Genomic DNA, 19,009 nt, shown 5'->3' on the forward strand with positions numbered 1-19,009 from the left:
TACTTAAAAATCAATCGTGCTCATTTCGTGGCATGAAAGTGGGCATCTTCAACCTCACCACATGCAGCGCCTGAATGCCCAGAAAACTTTGGTTGGGAGATGCAGGAAGGTTGTTAAAAAGTTGGATGGTACAAGGGTGATGCAATGCCCGTGTGTTGGACATTGATGCCAGTGAAGACGAAGAGCTCCATTCATTGCAAATCGGTGATCATGAAGAGGATATTGACCTCCTTGGAGATTCATCGGACACTGACACGGATGTTGATGACTGAATTTTATATATGGTATTAATTTTATACATTAAAATTAATCCAATTCTTCATTTGCTTTCTGATTCTAGGCTACCAGCAGCACTGCTGTGTTCTTTTTGATTTAAAATACTTCTGTTTTGATTGTGAAGAGGATATTGATCTGCTTCGATATTCATTCCACATTGTTACTGATGTTAAGGACTGACTGTTATTTATGGTGTTCACTGTTCGGTGTTCACTGTTCATCTTATTTATCAAAATTAGTCCAATTCCTTATTTGCTTTCTGATTATAGGCTGCCAGTAGCACTGTGTTCGTTTTGATTTAAAATAGTTCTGTTTCGATTGTGAAGAGGATATTGATCTGCTTCGATATTCATTCAACACTGTTACTGATGTTCAGGACTGACTGTTATTTATTGTGTTCAGTGTTCATCTTATTTGTCAAAATTAATCCAATTCCTTATTTGCTTCCTGATTATAGGCTGCCAGCAGCACTGTGTTCGTTTTGATCAAAATAGTTCTGTTTTGACAATATTGATCTGCTTGGAGATCTAGTGGGCTCTGATGCTGATGTTGAGGACTTGATGTTAGTTATGGTTTTCATTTAAATTGATCCCATTCCATATCTGTTTGGTGATTGTAGACTACCAGCACCGCTGTGTTCGAGTTCGTTATTTGTTTTAATTTTGAAGTAAACAACAATGGGATGGAATGTGCTATATCTTATGTATAGGGAATTCTTCCTGGTAGTATGGTCCTTCAGTAACTTGAAATTTCGATACCTAATTAAAATTACTAGTTAGTTAGTAAAAAGCTTGCAAGCTTGCAAGCTTGCGTCGAGGCTACAACTCAGTATTCATTATCTGGACTCGGAAGCTAGCAATATTTCAGTGCAAACGTAGAGTTTGAATAAGACATTACAATTTTGAAATCTGAAACTTGAGGGGCTCACTCCATGGTAACTAGTCTGTTTTTGTTAATTTGTAAAGATATTAGTGTCCTGATTAAATATCCTGACAATTACCACAGCAAAACCCAATATTAGATGAACAATACTCTCGTGCCGGCCGTGAATGGAAAAATGTGGCAAGAACTTTTCATGAAAGCCTATCTTCTGACGCCAATATCTCGCGTTACCACCACTATCATTCGTCAGTTCATACATATTCTGTTAGGCAAAATGCAGTTCTTCCTTCAAATTTCGGAACTGACGCTGTACATATGAGTCGAAATTTCGGTTTTATGCAAATTTTTGCTGCCCCGTCACAGCCAAACCCCCCAGAGCGGTAACAGCTGACGCTCAAATTTATAATCAGTGGAATGCATATTTTCAATTTTAACCTTCAAACCTTCTAAGACCCTATGAGCACGTACTTCGGCCGTCGGCTCCCAGACTATACGTTCCGCGTCCACTTCTTCAGATTGACCTGGGGCTGGCTGATCGGCTGATATCTTCCGAGCTTCGTGACTGGCAGTAGATTCACCATTTGGTCGATTCGCGATCAGAAAGCAAGCTGCATATGCGTCCCGGATGTTTCCAATCACACGTTCGCATTCGACTTTGATATCGCGTGATGCGAGATAGTAGAGAAAGGGATTGACACATTCGCAAACCCGTAGGATACCATGGGCTGCCAAGCAAAGTGGCACGATCACGTCTTGGTGGATCACTAATTCATTCATCACCAGGTATATCTTGACAGTGGAATCAACCGAGTACCCGATAATGAACGTGGTGACGATGGCCACTAATTGGATCAGCGCTTGCTTCTCCCTTTTCCGCGAGGAAGTTGACGAAGATATTGCGTGCGATCGACGATGCACAAGGAACACAACGAGCACAATACAGAATAACAAGGTTAGAATTGAAGGAATGAAGACAACGAATATTTGGGACACCGTTGCCGCAATCACACGCAAGCTGCCACTATTTTTCATAAGAGCACAGAAATACATGTCGTCGACTTTCTGATGGTCACTGAGTATAGCGGCGTTGCATCCAGACACCAAGAACGTAATAACATATGACGACACAACGTAAATCCGACATCTCTTGCTCATTTCTTTAGCTGAACCGCAGATTCCTGTGATGCTCCGGATTCGAATTAGACTCAGCAGAAAAACGTGATGAGCAGTAATGGCGGTAGTTGCAATTTCCGTCACGAAACCGAGGTAACAAAAAATCCACGATAATTCGAAATTGTATGGGTAGAAGTATCCGTAGATGTAAAGGGGGCTGTTGACGGAGGAAATGAAATCGGAAACACCAAGTCCTACCAAAATGATGGTGAAGAAGGTCGGCTTGATACGCCGTAATACTATGATCATAAATGCGTTTGCGATACATCCAAGCATAGTGAGAAAACTGATCGCCAACCAAATAGTGAACTGCTGGATCGTAGTTAGATTAATTGGCAGAGCGTATTCCGACAGATTCATAAATGTATGCAAGTCACGTTCCATTGATACATTCAATTCGAAATTATTCATGTCGTCGAATACGCAGACACGATCTACACATCTATATCTTGTTCGGTTTGTATAGATACCTCAAATCAAAAGAAATTGAATCAAAGCTACAATTCAAATTTCCCAGTTCAATTCACGGCTATCAATCCGAACTCGCTGGCACTGCCCCTAATAATTTACGTAGACAGGAGAAGATTGCCACTTTTTCCGACACGTGGAGACGAATTCTTTCCTTTTCGACTATTGCGCGACGCGTAATATATGCTAGTAATTCGGAGAAAACTGCGAAATAGTTTAAACAAGTTTGAGCATGAAATAGTGGGTTTCAAGAAAGTATGGTATCCCTCAATGACAAATGAATAATCTCTGTACGCTACGTTATGAAAGTCACAGATCGATTTATCGTTGTATATTATAAACCAGGGGTTCTCAACCTTTTTGTCTTCGCGGACCTTTTTTGGACCGTCACGGACCCCTGCGGACCCCCAATATTTTAGAGAAAATCTAGCTCAATTATCGTGCTACCGTCATGTGTCTTAAGCAAATATTAACTGTAGGTTAGTGATAAACAGCAGCAAAATGTCTTTTCTTTAAAATAACATCATACGATTTATGTAGAAATTCGGTAGACTTTTATTTGAAAGCGATTTCTGTAGCAGTATAGCTGCATCTCTGGACATACGTGATTGTGTCTCGAAAATCCGCGTCTTCGTGTTGATATGAACGAGTGCCAAAAATCCATTTCCGCCAAAATAGGTAATGGTGACTATGAACATGGTGAATAATTATGAGTAACGCTTCCGACGAGACATTCGGTTATGATCGCAACATATATGGAACCAAAATTGAGAGACATGTTTTAATGAACATATAACGTCCAGCCTAGTCGTTTCTATCGAGCAGCTCATCTTTATAAGTCATTCTGGAATACAGAATACTAGTTATGTATATCATAGTAGAAAATAGGTTACGCAAACATTTGGAAGTCACAATGATTGACCGGCACTACTGCGACTTTTATATTTTACCACAAACCCCAACAAAACGTCCATTCTGTTGATGTGAGTCTACTTCGACTACTTCACCTCCGAGTAAAAAGCGCACAAGTACAGCACACGCGCGTCAACGGAGAACAGCTACCATATGATGAGGACGGAATACAAATAAACGCATTGCTCTATCAAGTATGCCGGACCCCAATTGTGGAACAGCATCTCGCCGACTATCCGACAGTCGTCGAGCATGTCCGCATTCAAGTCGAAATACAAGCAATTTCATCTAAATGAATACTAGCCAGCCTTCAGGATACCGGAGCACGACCTAACATCGACCTCAACCTCCGCCACATGCCACCTCATTTTGTCGCTTGCGTCTTATATTCTCTGCATTACTTTTCATTCAGTGTGCATGCCTCTTCTTTACTTCGCCTAGGCTGAGGTGGCTGTCTGATCTCAAAGTCTACTCCAAGTTGTTTCGACAACGTCCTATCTTTTATTGAGCTGCCGAAGGCATTGAAACAGAAAATAAACTTCGCATTTTAAGGCGCAGTATATGATTTCTGTAGTGGATCCATTTGGAATTCTTGTGGTCAAATATATTAAAACAGAATTTGGTTAGGTAAGAATCCCAATGCTCTACGACTAGATCACGTCCCCGTAGGCCGTCATTGGTGGGATTGCCCCTACCCACGGAAGTCAATGGATTGTGTGGTTTCGGTTGTTAATATGTAACAAGAAATTTATTAGTCGAAACGATAGGTATACTTCTATTAAATATATATGTATTTGTAACGAAGCAGAGGATAGTAATAATGTATCAAAAATATGACTCAGTCCAATGCAGCTCTACTATATAGCACCTCACTTCATCAGGGGCGGTAAAGGTGTAAGTAGTGCGTATCAGCCGCTCCTTTTCTGTAGCAAATACCGGTATGCTTACGACCCGAAGGATTAGTTGCGATTTTTATAAGTTTTGGAGTCATGTTCTCGCTGTCTTGTGATGTTTTGAAATGATGAAAATATTAATAAACTGATTGACTGAAGTGTTAGCAGCGATGAAGTTAAACTGCCTCGTGATTTCCCTAATTTAAAGGAATACAAATTAGGATATTAACCATTTTACGAATTTAGAGGCTTCCTTTCCTAGGGGACCCCACTCTTACAGATCACGGTTTGCCTACCTAAGGGTCGCGACACCGATGGGGCCATTTGCCTGTTCTCTTGGGCATCACAATCGCGCTGCTGTTGACTATCAGACGTGACCACTTTTGCTTGCGATTACTAGAGATAGATCACTTTTGCATGTTTTTACGCGATCGGGCAAAAGTTTACATAAAAAAGGTAAACACTTTCACCAGCGGCCTCGTTGTGGGAGATTTCATATAGAATTTGAATATATACTTCTGCCTAAAATCTGTCAAAGGGAACGCACATACGGAATGAAGAGATTTAGACCATACTTTTTTGTCAAAATTAAAATGAACAAATCGATGAGTCATGTAATACCGTCCTTTGCATTCCTAAAGCCACATTTTCCCCTGCAAATTACAAAATTCACCCACAGTAGAGAAACCTGCGACTACATCATAGCTACGATATCCCTGTTTAAGAAAGCCTTCGACTAATAAATATTTATACACCGAAATACAAATATATTGTTCGGCGGTACTTTCAGTGAGAAGAGCTATATGTACCAAATTGTCATCTCAACTACGAGATCGAGTAAAATTAATTCAGCCCCATGGAACTAATCCAGTTATATCTCCCATTCTGGATATATGGAGTGACATCACCAGGGATGTGAAGCAAAAATCTGACATACAAATCGTAATAAACATAACGCCAATACCGCTAACACAGCACTGTAATGAAAATTGACTAATCTCAGTCATTTTCAAGCAGGCAGCATGAGATTCACGTGATCGGAAAGTCATCAGTTCGAAATGGATTTAGCACTCTTTCTGGCGCAGAATCGGAAGACGAACTTCGCGACCGGAGGAATAAGAAACGGAAGAAACTCTTCAGAAGATGATAGAGCAATCATGAAGAATGAAGAAAGCGGCGCTAACGCGATATATGTTAACCTAAAACACCGCGTATTCCGGTCGATGGGTATTTTTTGCTCGATATAATGTGATCACAGCTAGTATATGCTATTTTGCTTTAAGGCAGGGGTCGCCAACTCAAAACGGGTAGCTGCTACTTTTCAAAATTCGAAGAGATCGGGGGCCGCATGACTTCAATATCGAATAAAAATAGGAAACGCAGTTTAGCAACCACGTTTTGATAACTCTACGTCAGTAGAACGCTGTGCTCTCTAACATGGGCGACGGACATGTTACCACAAAAGAAATAAGATTTTATTGAATAAATACCAATCCAACAAAATGTATCGTTTCGTAGTCGCGCAAAGCGACTCCTATTCATGAGTGAATTTCGTCAATAATGTTAATATAGTTTCACAGATTACTATCGAATATATTTATCCTTTCACCGACAGAGTTGACGCAGCGGTATCTTCGAGAATTTAGTGAAGTTATTATTGCTCTTCTGAATCTTTGGCTGGGCCAATCGTTATTAGTCCCTTTTGTTGCATGCTGTTATTTCTTGACCTCCCATCAGGATTGTCAGCATAGCGGGAAGATATTGGATTCGTCCAAACGTAGGTCTACCAGAAACAAATTTCCTTCGTGATGAGGAGAACACGATTACAAATTGGTATTTCTTTATGGGGCGCACCATTTTTCTCTGCTGTGCGCATCTGTACTGTGGGGTTCAGCAGGGTTGTAATGACTGAGTCACGATTTTCTGATGACTCGAATTGACTCGAGTCATTTTCTCAAAGTACGGAAATGACGCGACTCGACTCGAGTCAATCTGTGTATTGATCTGACTTGGACTAGAGTCACGAATCGAACCAAATCATATGACTCGAGACTCAGGCGGCCAAGACCGACATTTCATTGTAATTTCTAACAATACTAAAGTAACTACACTATTGGGATTTCGTCTATTGGTACTGATACTTGAAAATGCGACCAGAATTTGTTGAAAGTGAGGAAAATTAGTTGATTATAAATGCGAACTATTCGATATCATCAAACAAAGTTTTAAAAAGTGGGTTTAGCAAGACTTTAACTGGAAACTGGGCAGTCAACACAATGATCTTGGACTCGGAGTCGAGAGCCATAATACCATGACTCGGACTCGGCCCTCTGCTCGCTGAATTGGACTCCGACTTGACTCCGGGGTGATTTGAAAATGACTCGACTTGACTCGAGAGTCGAAACTATAAATGTGAGATTGACTTGTGACTTGGTTACAGCCCTGGGGCTGAGATTACTAAGGACACTACTATATTAAAATCGAAAATCAACTTGCTTTGAACCGCACATAGCGCGGAAAAAATTCAAGAATAATTCAAACCTCTCATTAATTATGGAGTCAATTCGTAATTCAATTTGCACATTGACGGTCGCCAATACATCTTAATCAAATTAAGTATCGACAGCCGCATAATATACCTTCTACTACTACAGATTGACCACCCGTGGACTAAAGAATCGATATTGGTGTTGCTGGAAGACTATTTCCTTGTTGGAAGACTTGCTGGGAGACTATTTCCTCGTAACACTTGGTATTTTTGGGAGCTTGAAGTTTAAGTCAGTGGAAAACCTGAGTTGGGTCCGTCAAACATATTAGAATTATATCTCTCGATATCAAAATGCAAGAAGTAGGACGCTTGTCCATTAATTAGAGGAGCAAAACATTCCCACCATTGCGAACCTGCTGTACTTCTTGTAACCCTCAACCGGAGCAATCATGTGAAGGTTGGCGCATCAAAAATGATTTGCTGTTCTCGAGTGTGGCTGCTATAATTATGTGTGCAACGTACAAGCTCGATTAAAATATCAACGTGACCCAATATAGAAAACGTAGCTTTGTAATCTAAAGACGCACGTACACGAGGAACGGTCGTAGCTGTACCAATATTCATGAAAAGCCTCTACGAGGAGCCACAAGAAGAACATAGCTACTCGCTAGTCATTTGGAGCATTTTCAAACTGTAGTTTTTGTATCGACGAAGTCCTGGCCTTTTTTATAGATATAATAACCGGAAACCAACATAACAGTCATGAAACATCACATGACTCATATGAATCCTGTCCCTATGACATAAACGCCGTTAAGGTTGTGATTATTACGGCATAAGAGTATATACCACGGACGGGCAACATACGACCCGCGGGCCGAAACTATGGCCCGCGACGGGATTTTGTCCGGCCCGCGGACAGTTTCACGTCTCACATGATAATGTGGCCCGTGGCCCCAGTCTGCCGAGATTCCCCACTTCTTGCTTTAACGTCAAATTTTAGTGACTGTATGCGTAACTGCCGCACCCCTAACCCCCGAATCGGGGGGAGCCAAGCTCGAAAGGGGCCAAAATTATTTCGCGAATTTAAATGAATTAAGAAGAGTTTCTTTATAAATTTATGCAACTTTTTCAAAATATTTTTGCGCTGGGCGCGATTTAAGGTTGAAAATTACCTTCATTATTGGCTAGGCCTACCCTCCCATCAACAAAAACACGCATGATTTATAGAAATGGACACTTTGGCGTCGGCCATTACCGCGCCACGACGCACCAAAACATATTAAATTATAGGCCATGCTGTAACATGCGACTTCGCGAAGAGTACCAGAACGATCAGCAGCGATAAGACCTTGGTCGAAAAGGACTGCCCTTGTGCTGACCGAAAACTTCGATATATATACAGCCTACACTTATACATATATGTTTAAATGCCAATTGCCGCCTAAATGGCTGGAGCTGAATGTTGCTGTCCTGGCGCTCTGAACCCCACAAGACCAATGCCATACAGCAGGGGTAAATTATTAGCCAGTAAAGATATATCAATTTGAACTTGTGTGCGTCATTTGGTTATGTAAGTTTAGGCGATATTAATATCTTTTGACATAGCAGATAGGAGGTCACGAAATATAGCATCATGTAACGAAGTCGTTATACCAACGGTTCCGCCCGAAGATGTTTAATTAATAAGTAGGGTCCCTACATTTTCCAAGACACATCACTCAGCTCTATTACCGGTAAATATGATTACGTGAACAGAGAGAGGATAAAAAATGATAGCAATATATATGCAATCCCCGATCATATTGACCGATTCAATCAAGAATTATAAAAAAATATTGCGCGCTTCGCTCGTTTAGCGTCTAAGGGGGGAGGGGGGCCAATATCACGTTTCGGGGGGACGGGCTGACGAAGTGCTGTTACGCTCCTAACTGTATGTTATTCTATACTTGTGTGCGCAGCGCACGAGAGTGGATCTTATGCGTAAGTTCGTCGAAGCGAGAAGACTTGCATTATCGGCATTTGCGCTGTACTCAATCCTAATGAATTGATATCTTGGTGAATTTGGGGTACCGGGCTTATCGAACGCCTTGACGTTTTAATTAAGGATTACACCGTGTATTGATTGATCAGAGAGAAGCAGACATGGAGGCGCCTGTATGACAAAGCTGTTCTCAAATCTACATTGTCTTCGTCATTATCGGCGAGAAATGGCTTTGAGGTAACATTGCTGTCGTTTAAATACATGCATTAAATACGATTTATTCTTTGTATATGTGAATAATGTATCGATTCAGAAATCCGGCCCGCCAAGTACCTAATTTTCCTAATCCGGCGCGTCGACTGGTGAAGTTGCCCGCCCCTGGTATATAATCATTCGTATGGTTCGTCTATAACTGGGAGAGGTAGGCCACGGGCTAGTTCCCAGTCGGAAAGTAAGCGACGGTTACAACTCTCCGATACAGCAAAGTATAAGATACTATTGGTTGCGAGAGTAACTGAATACACGACGTCAAAAAGTCGATAACGGAACCCAAAGTGCCGCACGTAACCACGCAATGAGTCACCTGTAGAACAGACCAGTTCTGCTGCAGACGCGCAACCATCTTCGAAATACATGTAGACGAGTGGTTCCCAAAATCTTTGACATAACCTGTCTTATCTGTAAGCCGTCGGGAAAACCAAATTTTCGCCAAAACGCAAAATCGAAAATCTACCGCAACTGCATCTGCACATCTAATACAATATAATTGATTACTGATGCACAAAAATGGTGTACATCACCAACGTGCTAAGACAGGGGCACTGGCGTAGCAGCATGTGCTGCCGCCCCTGGCTCTCGCTTAAAATGCCGCCCCCTCCCCCCCAATAAGTAGACCGCAGCAAATTTCGACATAGATTCATGTTCAAGCAATCTTATCAATAAAAATAAGTACAAATAATATGCCGCGTCTCAGCCTCACTGTCTCACCGTTAATAAGGTCAAAAATAATAAAGACAAGAAATAGCGAACGAATGTATTGTGCAAATAGAAAATCAATAGCCGCGCAAAATCAGCGATAATGTCCTCAAATTCAATTTTTTGAGCGTAGTCTCTTTCTATAGACAGAATGGATAGAGATGACAGCCGATCATCATTCACGGTAGACCGTAAATAAGACTTATAAGCAGTTTGAGCTTTGAAAAGCTCCTCACACAGCTCGTAATTGAAACACCAACGGTCAGATAAAGTTTCAGACACGAGCATAAATATGGTGTCGAATCAAGTAGCTTTGCATTAACTAACCACTGTAAAACACCAAACGCTGTTTCACTATACGATCAAACGTGGTTTCACTGCTCCGCACCAGCCTCTTAACCCTTTTCAAATCTCAAGTTGAACAACTTCATATGATCATATCTTAATTTGTGTTCGTCCTAGAGGCCTCATATTGGTTTGTACGAAAAGCTAGCAATCTTCTGATTTATATGATCCCTAATTCGAAGGAATAAGGCATGACAATTTTCGCAGCCAACTCCAAAAAGTCAACCTCGACGTCATAAGTGCTTCTAAAAGCACAGGTGAATAAATTGTGACTTTCGCTTTGGAGCAGCGCGTGGGAATTCAAAAATCCAAACATATCATTCAAGTGGTGTATGTCGCTAAACCTAGTTTCAGCATCAAGTTTAAATCTGTCCAAAGCTTGAAACATGCATCGTCCAACTTCTTCAACATCACTGAGGCCAGCATCTTCTGATTGTTTGCCAGGCATTCTCCTTTTTCTGCGAACTCTCCGAACAATCGGCCTTGACGGTAATTTCGGAGTAGTTCCATCGCCATGGTAACATATTAATTCGTGTTTTCGGAATCAGCGCGACAGTAGCTTTCGATTGAGACCTGTTTGATTAAATTTTAGCTCACGGGACGCCAGCTATAGGACTACTAATTACGCTTCTCTTATCCGGCTGTGTACACTGTGACGAGATAGTGTAATCGCGATGCGTCAGGCTTCTCGATCGGTAAGTCGTGGGTTCGATCCCCAGCCGGGTCAGACCAAAGACTCAAAAACTGATATGCGCGGTTATTCCGCGAGGCGCTCAGCCATCACGTAGGAGATAAAAACGGGGATGCAGACTAGATGACCTTACTATAAATTCCGTATCGCATCTCCGTCGCCAAAGCATCTCGGTGGTGCAGGCGTAAAAGAATGCCATATCTCTCTCTCACTGTGCTGCCTCATTTTGCCGCCCCCTTGGAGCCTGCCGCCCCTGGCGCAGAGCCAGAACCGCCAAGTGGCTGCTACGCCATTGGACAGGGGAGGGCAACTTCTCCAGTCGGCGGGCCTGATATGGGAAGATGAAGTAGGCCTACTTGGTGGGTCGGATTCCCGAATCGATACATTAATCTAGGGTTGCCATACGTCCGGAATTTCCCGGACATGTCCAGAATTTCACTCTTCAAACTAGCGTCCGGGAGGAATTTCTAAAATATGCCAAATGTCCGGAATTTTGAAGACTTGACGTAGGCTCATAATTTTTTCGTAAATCAACATAAAAACATTAGTATTTTTGGGAATATTTATACTGATGTATATAATTCTCTTCGCGCTGCGCGCGATTTACTGTCACATTTAATGTTTTAATATGAAGATTACACCACACTCGCAAAAACTGCAATAAAATATCAATATAAACAACCTTCATTTACTGGAATAAGCCTAATTGTAATTGCAATTATAGGAGAAGCCAGTGGCGTATCCAGGGGGGGTTTAGGGGGTTGGAACCCCCCTTTTCAAAATCCTGAAAATTGATGTCAAATATAGCCTCTAATATTTGCTAATTTATTAGTTTAACATATTCGCTTTTACGTATGAAAAGGCGAATATGGCGTCTTAATGTTATTTAAGGGGACTAAATAAGCCTAATTGTAATCGCAATTCTCCTGGAGACCGGTATATACTTAGAGATCGCTAAGGCCGTTTAAATGCTTTATTCAAAGATAGTGGTTCTAAACGTGGGGGTTGTTTGCCGTTATTCTGGGGTTCGCGAATATGTTGAACGTACTCAGATTCCAAAATAGCCCGTAAGTCTGGGCAAAGGTGCTGACTTCTTTTGGTAATAAGCTCGTCAAATTTTGATCTGGGCTACGGAACATTTTAAAATTGGAGATGGAGTCGCGACCATAAAATGTTGGAAACCACTGGTTGTGGGGTGTTTATAAAGCTCCGTGGTGCGCACCGGCATAAGGCTGATAAACGATCTTATCGGTGCGGCGTGAACATGACTTAACGATGTACAATTACGCTGCCTGTATTTTCGAACTCATCATCCTCCACCAGCTCTACCGCTAACTCTGATCATGTGGGCGGAGAGTAGTAGCCTAACTATCTAGTAATATATGGAACAACCAATATTATTGACAGAATTCATTCAAATAATCTAACGACCAGATGCATATAGAAACCAGATTCATGTAGCAAGCCCCCCAGAAGTTGCATCGATTACCCTATGGTGGGCTCAAAATCATTGTTTATTTGGGCGGGAAGGGGCTGAAAACATGTGCTTTCGGTCCCGGTTACACAACACACAGCGACATACTCCTGAACCGGTTCGTGACCACCTCTGATCTATGAACAAAGCTTTGCTAGTGTGACGTCATAACTCATTTGAAATCCACTAGTGGGCGCTAAAGAGTGTCCGGAATTTGGGTCACAGAAATATGGTAGGTAACCCTACATTAATCGCGTATTTATCCACCAATATGAGGAGTAAATCGTACTTAATGTAAACGTTAAGTTTAAAACATAGAGACAAAAGACAGTACCCAATGAATTTATTAGGGTAATGTACTTCAATAGCTGTTGAAGTCAAAGCGGCCGATCAAAGTTGTCAGAAAATTCTTTGAACCCTGACTGCATTTCCGACGTAGAAATCCTTAGTAAAACTGCACGCTAATATCAATTAGATTGGAGCTCAGCTTTGTGTTGCTCATTTTCCCCGTCGAAAATAGTAGGGTATTGCGGCAGACCGTGTACCGAAAAGAGAAGAACCGAAAACTATGTAAGGGCCGTTGAAAATCCCGTCGCGTGCCATATGTTACCAGCCCGTGTGTTAAATGAACAAGTTCATTAAAGTTTTTTGCACTCGAGACAAAGGCATTGTGATGTTTAGTCCATGCAAATGAATGTGACATTAGCTATTTTCATACAGAGATATGTTCGAAATGCGAGGCTTCGCCTTAAAAAGCGCCATCGTATTGCTCGGTCAAAACGCAACAGTGTGATGCCAGTTGCTTTCTTGCAAATGAGTTTATAAATCTACCGGATGGAACCAACATATCAGAAGGATGGGGTTTCGGTTTCAACCATATCATCCTCCTCCCACGACACCGCACACGTACAGTCATAACAGGCACAATTCGACTACTGATGATCGCGCCTAAATGCCTGTAACCAATGACGGCCATGAGCATGTGTCGTGATCTCCAGCAGATGTGAGACCGGCCACGGAGCCCCCCCCCCCCATAAAAAATGATAAATAAAGAAAATTACTCACTTCACTCATGAATACAACAAGGATACATCAATGTCGAGCCGGTAGTGAACGATAATGATCTATTTGTTCAAAATTAACAGGATTAACCTACGGCGATGGCTGCAGCTAATATGATCAGACCACATTTTGTGATATTGTCGAACTATTACGCCATAAAAGCTTCTACGTGAAATTGACTAACAACAAGGGATGGGGTGAACGTTAGGTTCACGTTCGCGTTCTGCGTGTGAACCTCAGAAAACCTCAAAAATAGGTTCACGTTCACAAACGAGCCTTGGTAGGTTCTGCAATATGAACATTGAACATTTTTCATATAACGCAAATTCCACTTCATTATTACATCTTTGGTTGAATTTTAGTGCATTTAAACTGTGGATAACTCTATGCATGGTGCTGGTAGCAACATTAAACGAGCATGCACTTTGACAGTCCTAAAAATTTTACTTGCTTTGCTGTAAAAGTTTGCTCGAAATATCCAGCGTTCCGTTTGTGAATATTTAGTGACTCTCCGCTGTGAGCTTGACCCGCAATCAAATAACATCAAGAGCGAAATACGCAACATGTAGGTAGTCAGCGAATGATGCTTAGTCAACCAATCAATGAAATTGATATCGTTGTCTGATGTTAAAAATCTGGCAGGCGTACGTGGTCAGACTTGACTTCATATGTTTATTGTATTATTGTTCGCGTTCACACAGAACCTTTCAAACAGGTTAGCGTTCGCACGAACCTGAAACTTTCAGAGGTTCTCACCACCCCTACTAACAACATTAGCCTCATATACGCATCTGTAACTGTCGACCGACCCTTTTTGACTGGGTATCATCAAATACCAACTATATCAACTAGAAATCGTATTTTTGTCGGTACATGCTTGAGCGTTTTTCTCGGGTAGACTATACGCCTATAAACTGAGGGGAGTCGACATCACGTGAAAGTGGACGGTTATTTAAAAGGCTGTAATTTGGAGCTTATTTTTGATCGAAGCAATTTTAAAACTGTGTTTACGCAAAAGAAGTTCGCGCAAAAGATGCAATGCGGAATAAGCAGGTATACTTAATGAGTTTCAATTTCCCAATTAGAATGAAACTAATGGAGCCAAAGTAATCATTGGAAGCTTGATTGCATTACGAAATATACAGTACACTGGTATTATATTGCATGTAATCGCGAATCTTATATCAATTTATCAGAGATGAGCGGATTTGAAATTTCTATGTCCTAATCCAATCCAAATCCGAACCTTAAAATCCAAATCCAAATCCATAACTTTTTCATATTCAAGTCCATGTCCAATCGAAATCCGATTCCAACTGGAAATTCAGAAAAAATACTAATTTATGCAATGGAGGGATTCGAAAATTTTCTTTCACAGCCAACGATTCACTTGATTCAAGATAACTTAGTAATCATAAGTACATTAATAACTGATCTGAATAAAGTTTGTCGCCATTCGCCACACTACATTTCAATCTCCCAGAAAATAGGTTAATCCAATCCAAATCCTAATCCGTTCTGAAAAAAATGTCTAATCCAAATCCAATCCAAATCCGACAAAATTTCACAAATCCTGTTTTTTCAAAACCTAATCCTAATCCATGCTCATCTCTGCAATTTATGGAATGGAACTTGCACGATCGTTTGTTACGTAATCCTTGCTTCAAGTGTCATCAGCAATGCGCGTAGTGTTCTACCGCTTGTTGGTGTAACACTGCGAACGGGTGCTCACCGCTGCTTAACAAAAGTAGTTTCTCGTGACATGCATTGCATGAACTCGAACAAAATGTACGTGATTCTCCTACAACAGTGATTCTGAGTTTTATTAACATCCCACGACCCAAGTCTCACAGAAGAAGTAATGTGAATATGCTATTTGTTTACTTCTTTCGTGTATCACTGAAATGGCGATGATGCAGATAACCAGTTGTCCGCAGTTCTATGAGGCGTGCTTCATTTCAAAAAAGTTATTGACTCTGTGAGATTGATGTCACTAACATTGCTCTTTCGTAGTATTTCTGATAGTATTGTGCGTTATTCGCACATCGATGATTTTCATCACTTTTCCAGCCTCGACCTCAGTGCCGGCAATTTTCAAGCTCTGGCGCACTGTGAACCAGTAAGTTTAAACACAGGTCTATTCATCGGATTTTCACCATAGCGTGGGGTGTAAATTTAGCGAACGGCACATTCAGGTAACAAATTGTGCTTGCATACCTCTTGCAAAGACACAAATATTTAGAGAGATGTATCTCAGGGGTGTATTGAGTTGTGTTTTCGTGTACCACCCCAAGAAATCTAAAACGTGAACGTAGTCACAACCAGAGTTGGATCAATTACATTATTTCAGTTCAATTACAATTACAATTACAATTACTTTCATGCATGTTTCAATTACATTACAATTACAATTACTCCATGCTAAAAATATCAAATTACAATTACAATTACAATTACTCCTTGCATGCTTCAATTACATTACAATTACAATTACAATTGCTGCTGTTGAATATGTAATTGAATAATGATAAATTCAACCGTGCTCCTTGACAACCGTAGCGTCGTAATTAACAACAATTCAAGTATTCGTGTTTCATTCATGATACGCAAATACCCGGTAATTAATAAAAGAAAAACGTTTTCGAACTATTCCAGTATGCAGTATGTCGTTGAAAAAAGTATTATAATCATGCACGGGTTGGATTTGCGTATATAGTATATAATTAGAGAAATAATATTATTTTTATCGAGGGACGTAGGAATTAGGATGAGGGGTGAAAACAAAACCATGCTTTGTCAGATAAGACGTTATATAATATCCAGTGGTCTGGTTAGTTAGACAGACGAAGTAACGATGCAGCATCGTGATCTGAAATCGTATTGTAGATTGCCAACCCACGGATAGATGCGCAAGATGTGAGTAACGGATGAATGCACCGACAAACGTACTGCAGACCCGGCTAAAAGCAGCAAACTTTATAGTCCTAGAGCTGGCGATTCAGGCGTCCAAATTTGATGCATCTGGTCTCTATCGTAAGCTATTGATGCACTAATTCCGAAAATACAAATTAAAATCTCGTCAGGGCAATGTAACTGCTCCAAAATAGCCGTTTACGGCCGACTGTTCTGAAAAATGAGAGCGCCGCAGCAGCATGACCACAACAATGACCAATTACTCCCAGCGATTGTTCAGAACAATGCCGATTCCCAGACTTTCACGACTATTTTGGGATGGTACCATTGCCTGGAAATATACTTTTATTGCGGAATCAGTGCGACACTAGCTTTCGATTAGGACCATACATATCAAATTTCGACGCTTGGATCGTTAGCTATGGGACTACCAATTCTGCTGCCTTTAGCCGGCTCAGCAGTTCGCTTCTCGGCGTATTCAATCGTGAGTCACGTGTTGCGAATCCATCCGTTGGTTAGTAATCTAATAATTGTATACAATGGCAGCCGAGTACAGCATAGCGGCAAAAAAATTATTTTATGTTGTGCTTGTCAGGTCTCAATAGCAATTTAATGTAATTGAAATTGTAATTGAGCAAAATTTTTGTCAAATTACAATTACAATTACAATTACACAAAATAAAAATGCTTCAATTACAATTACATTACAATTACATTGAAATGTGTAATTAATTACATTCAATTACATTACAAATTACAATTGATCCAACTCTGGTCACAACCTATACTACACCTCTGGGATATATCTTCATGAGGATTGGTATGTATGACTGATTTTCAACCCTTGGAAGGGAGGTAAAACTACAATTTGATAGTGTTGCAAACAGTACGTTTATCTTATCAAATTTAGGCTATTGTATCGAAGCTTTTCGGCTGATTCTCGTGAGGAGCGAACATAAGTAAATGCGGTAAATCAAATTAGAATTATAGAAATCAGTTAGTCATTGTGATGTAATAATGACAAGTACACCTAATCGCGAACGGCAGATAACAATGCACCGTTACGGTATAACGGACACAGATTCGGCTACGGAATAGCCGAAAGCCAACACAAGACAAATGAAATATTTCCAGAGTATAGAGAGTTCCTTCTGGCGGTGGAGGATAGACTTTTGCAGCTTTATTATGTTAGATCCCTGGGAATGCCTGAAAATGCGCGGGACAGAGGGTGCTTCGATGAGAAAAGCAGGCTACGTGATGTTTGCGAGCTAACGCGAAACTCGGATTTGATCAATTGTCCTCGCAATAATTACAGATATCCATTGCCGTGGCTGAATCGGTAAATATTGTGTTGAGGTATGAGTATGCGATCGCACCGCCTCATATAATTGAACATCTCAATCCTGCCACAAAATATTTGGTCAACGTCACGTACGCACGAGGATTGGAAGTCTTCGAGTCGAAGACGCGGAAACGGTCCAATCGTGGACTTTGAAAGAGAGTGGGCAGTCATTGTATACTTGGTCAAACTGGACCATCTCTTCGGAGGTATTGGAATAGTTATGAATTTACCGATTTCAATATTCTCTCATTTCAAGGAGCTATAATATTACATACCAGGTTGCATGGGAATATTATCCTAAAGCAGTGGTGCGAAACCTTTACTAACCTGGCGAGCCCTTACGCTAATCTGCAAGCCTTACTCCCTACTGCCTCGTTAGTCGGCGCCTATGGTTAGAACATACATGTTTAGTCTGCGTTATGAAACGGAACTTCCACGGCACCGCACAGCAATATGACGGTAAATATGATGGATGTGTTTTAAATAGATGAAAAGAATCCAGATACACAGTGACAAGTATAGTTCCCTAGCATGGGAACACAGCTTCCCTTGTTTTCACAGGGTCTTCTATAGCAAGGGTGACCGGTGAAAGCTTGTACATGATGGGACGTTGAATGCTCATCCACTAACGACTGTGGTAACTTTACTCCGTTGACAATAAACTGAAAGACAAACATGTAATTTTCTTTCTGAATATTCACATCAAAAATGACATTGTTGTACACCGGCCCGTCTCTATGTCAATATACAGCAGTGGTCGGGAACCTATGGCTCGCGAGCCATATATGCAGGGTTGCCATACCGTCCTTATTTCTAAGATTTGTCCTTATTTTGAAGGGTCACGTCTTAGAAAACTCGACTGTCCTTATTTCTAAGAAATGTCCTTATTTTCGACTTGCGTCCTTATTTTGTCTTATTTTCAACCGCTACAAAACTTCGATCGTTTTCCTCTGGTATCCATGTTGCATGTTGCATAATATTCTAAAATTAAGCTTATTCGTCCAGATTTTATGACATCATAAATGAAAGGAACTCTCGTGACGCACACACCACAAGATTTGACTTCTAAATGGCGAGATAGCTAGGGCAGTGAGTGGGGGTACAGCAGTTTCGGCTGTACTAAGCTACCGC

Source organism: Botryllus schlosseri, chromosome 13 (assembly GCF_051294905.1).
Source record: "Botryllus schlosseri isolate E-star chromosome 13, Bs_hap1, whole genome shotgun sequence".
Lineage (NCBI taxonomy): Eukaryota > Metazoa > Chordata > Ascidiacea > Stolidobranchia > Styelidae > Botryllus > Botryllus schlosseri.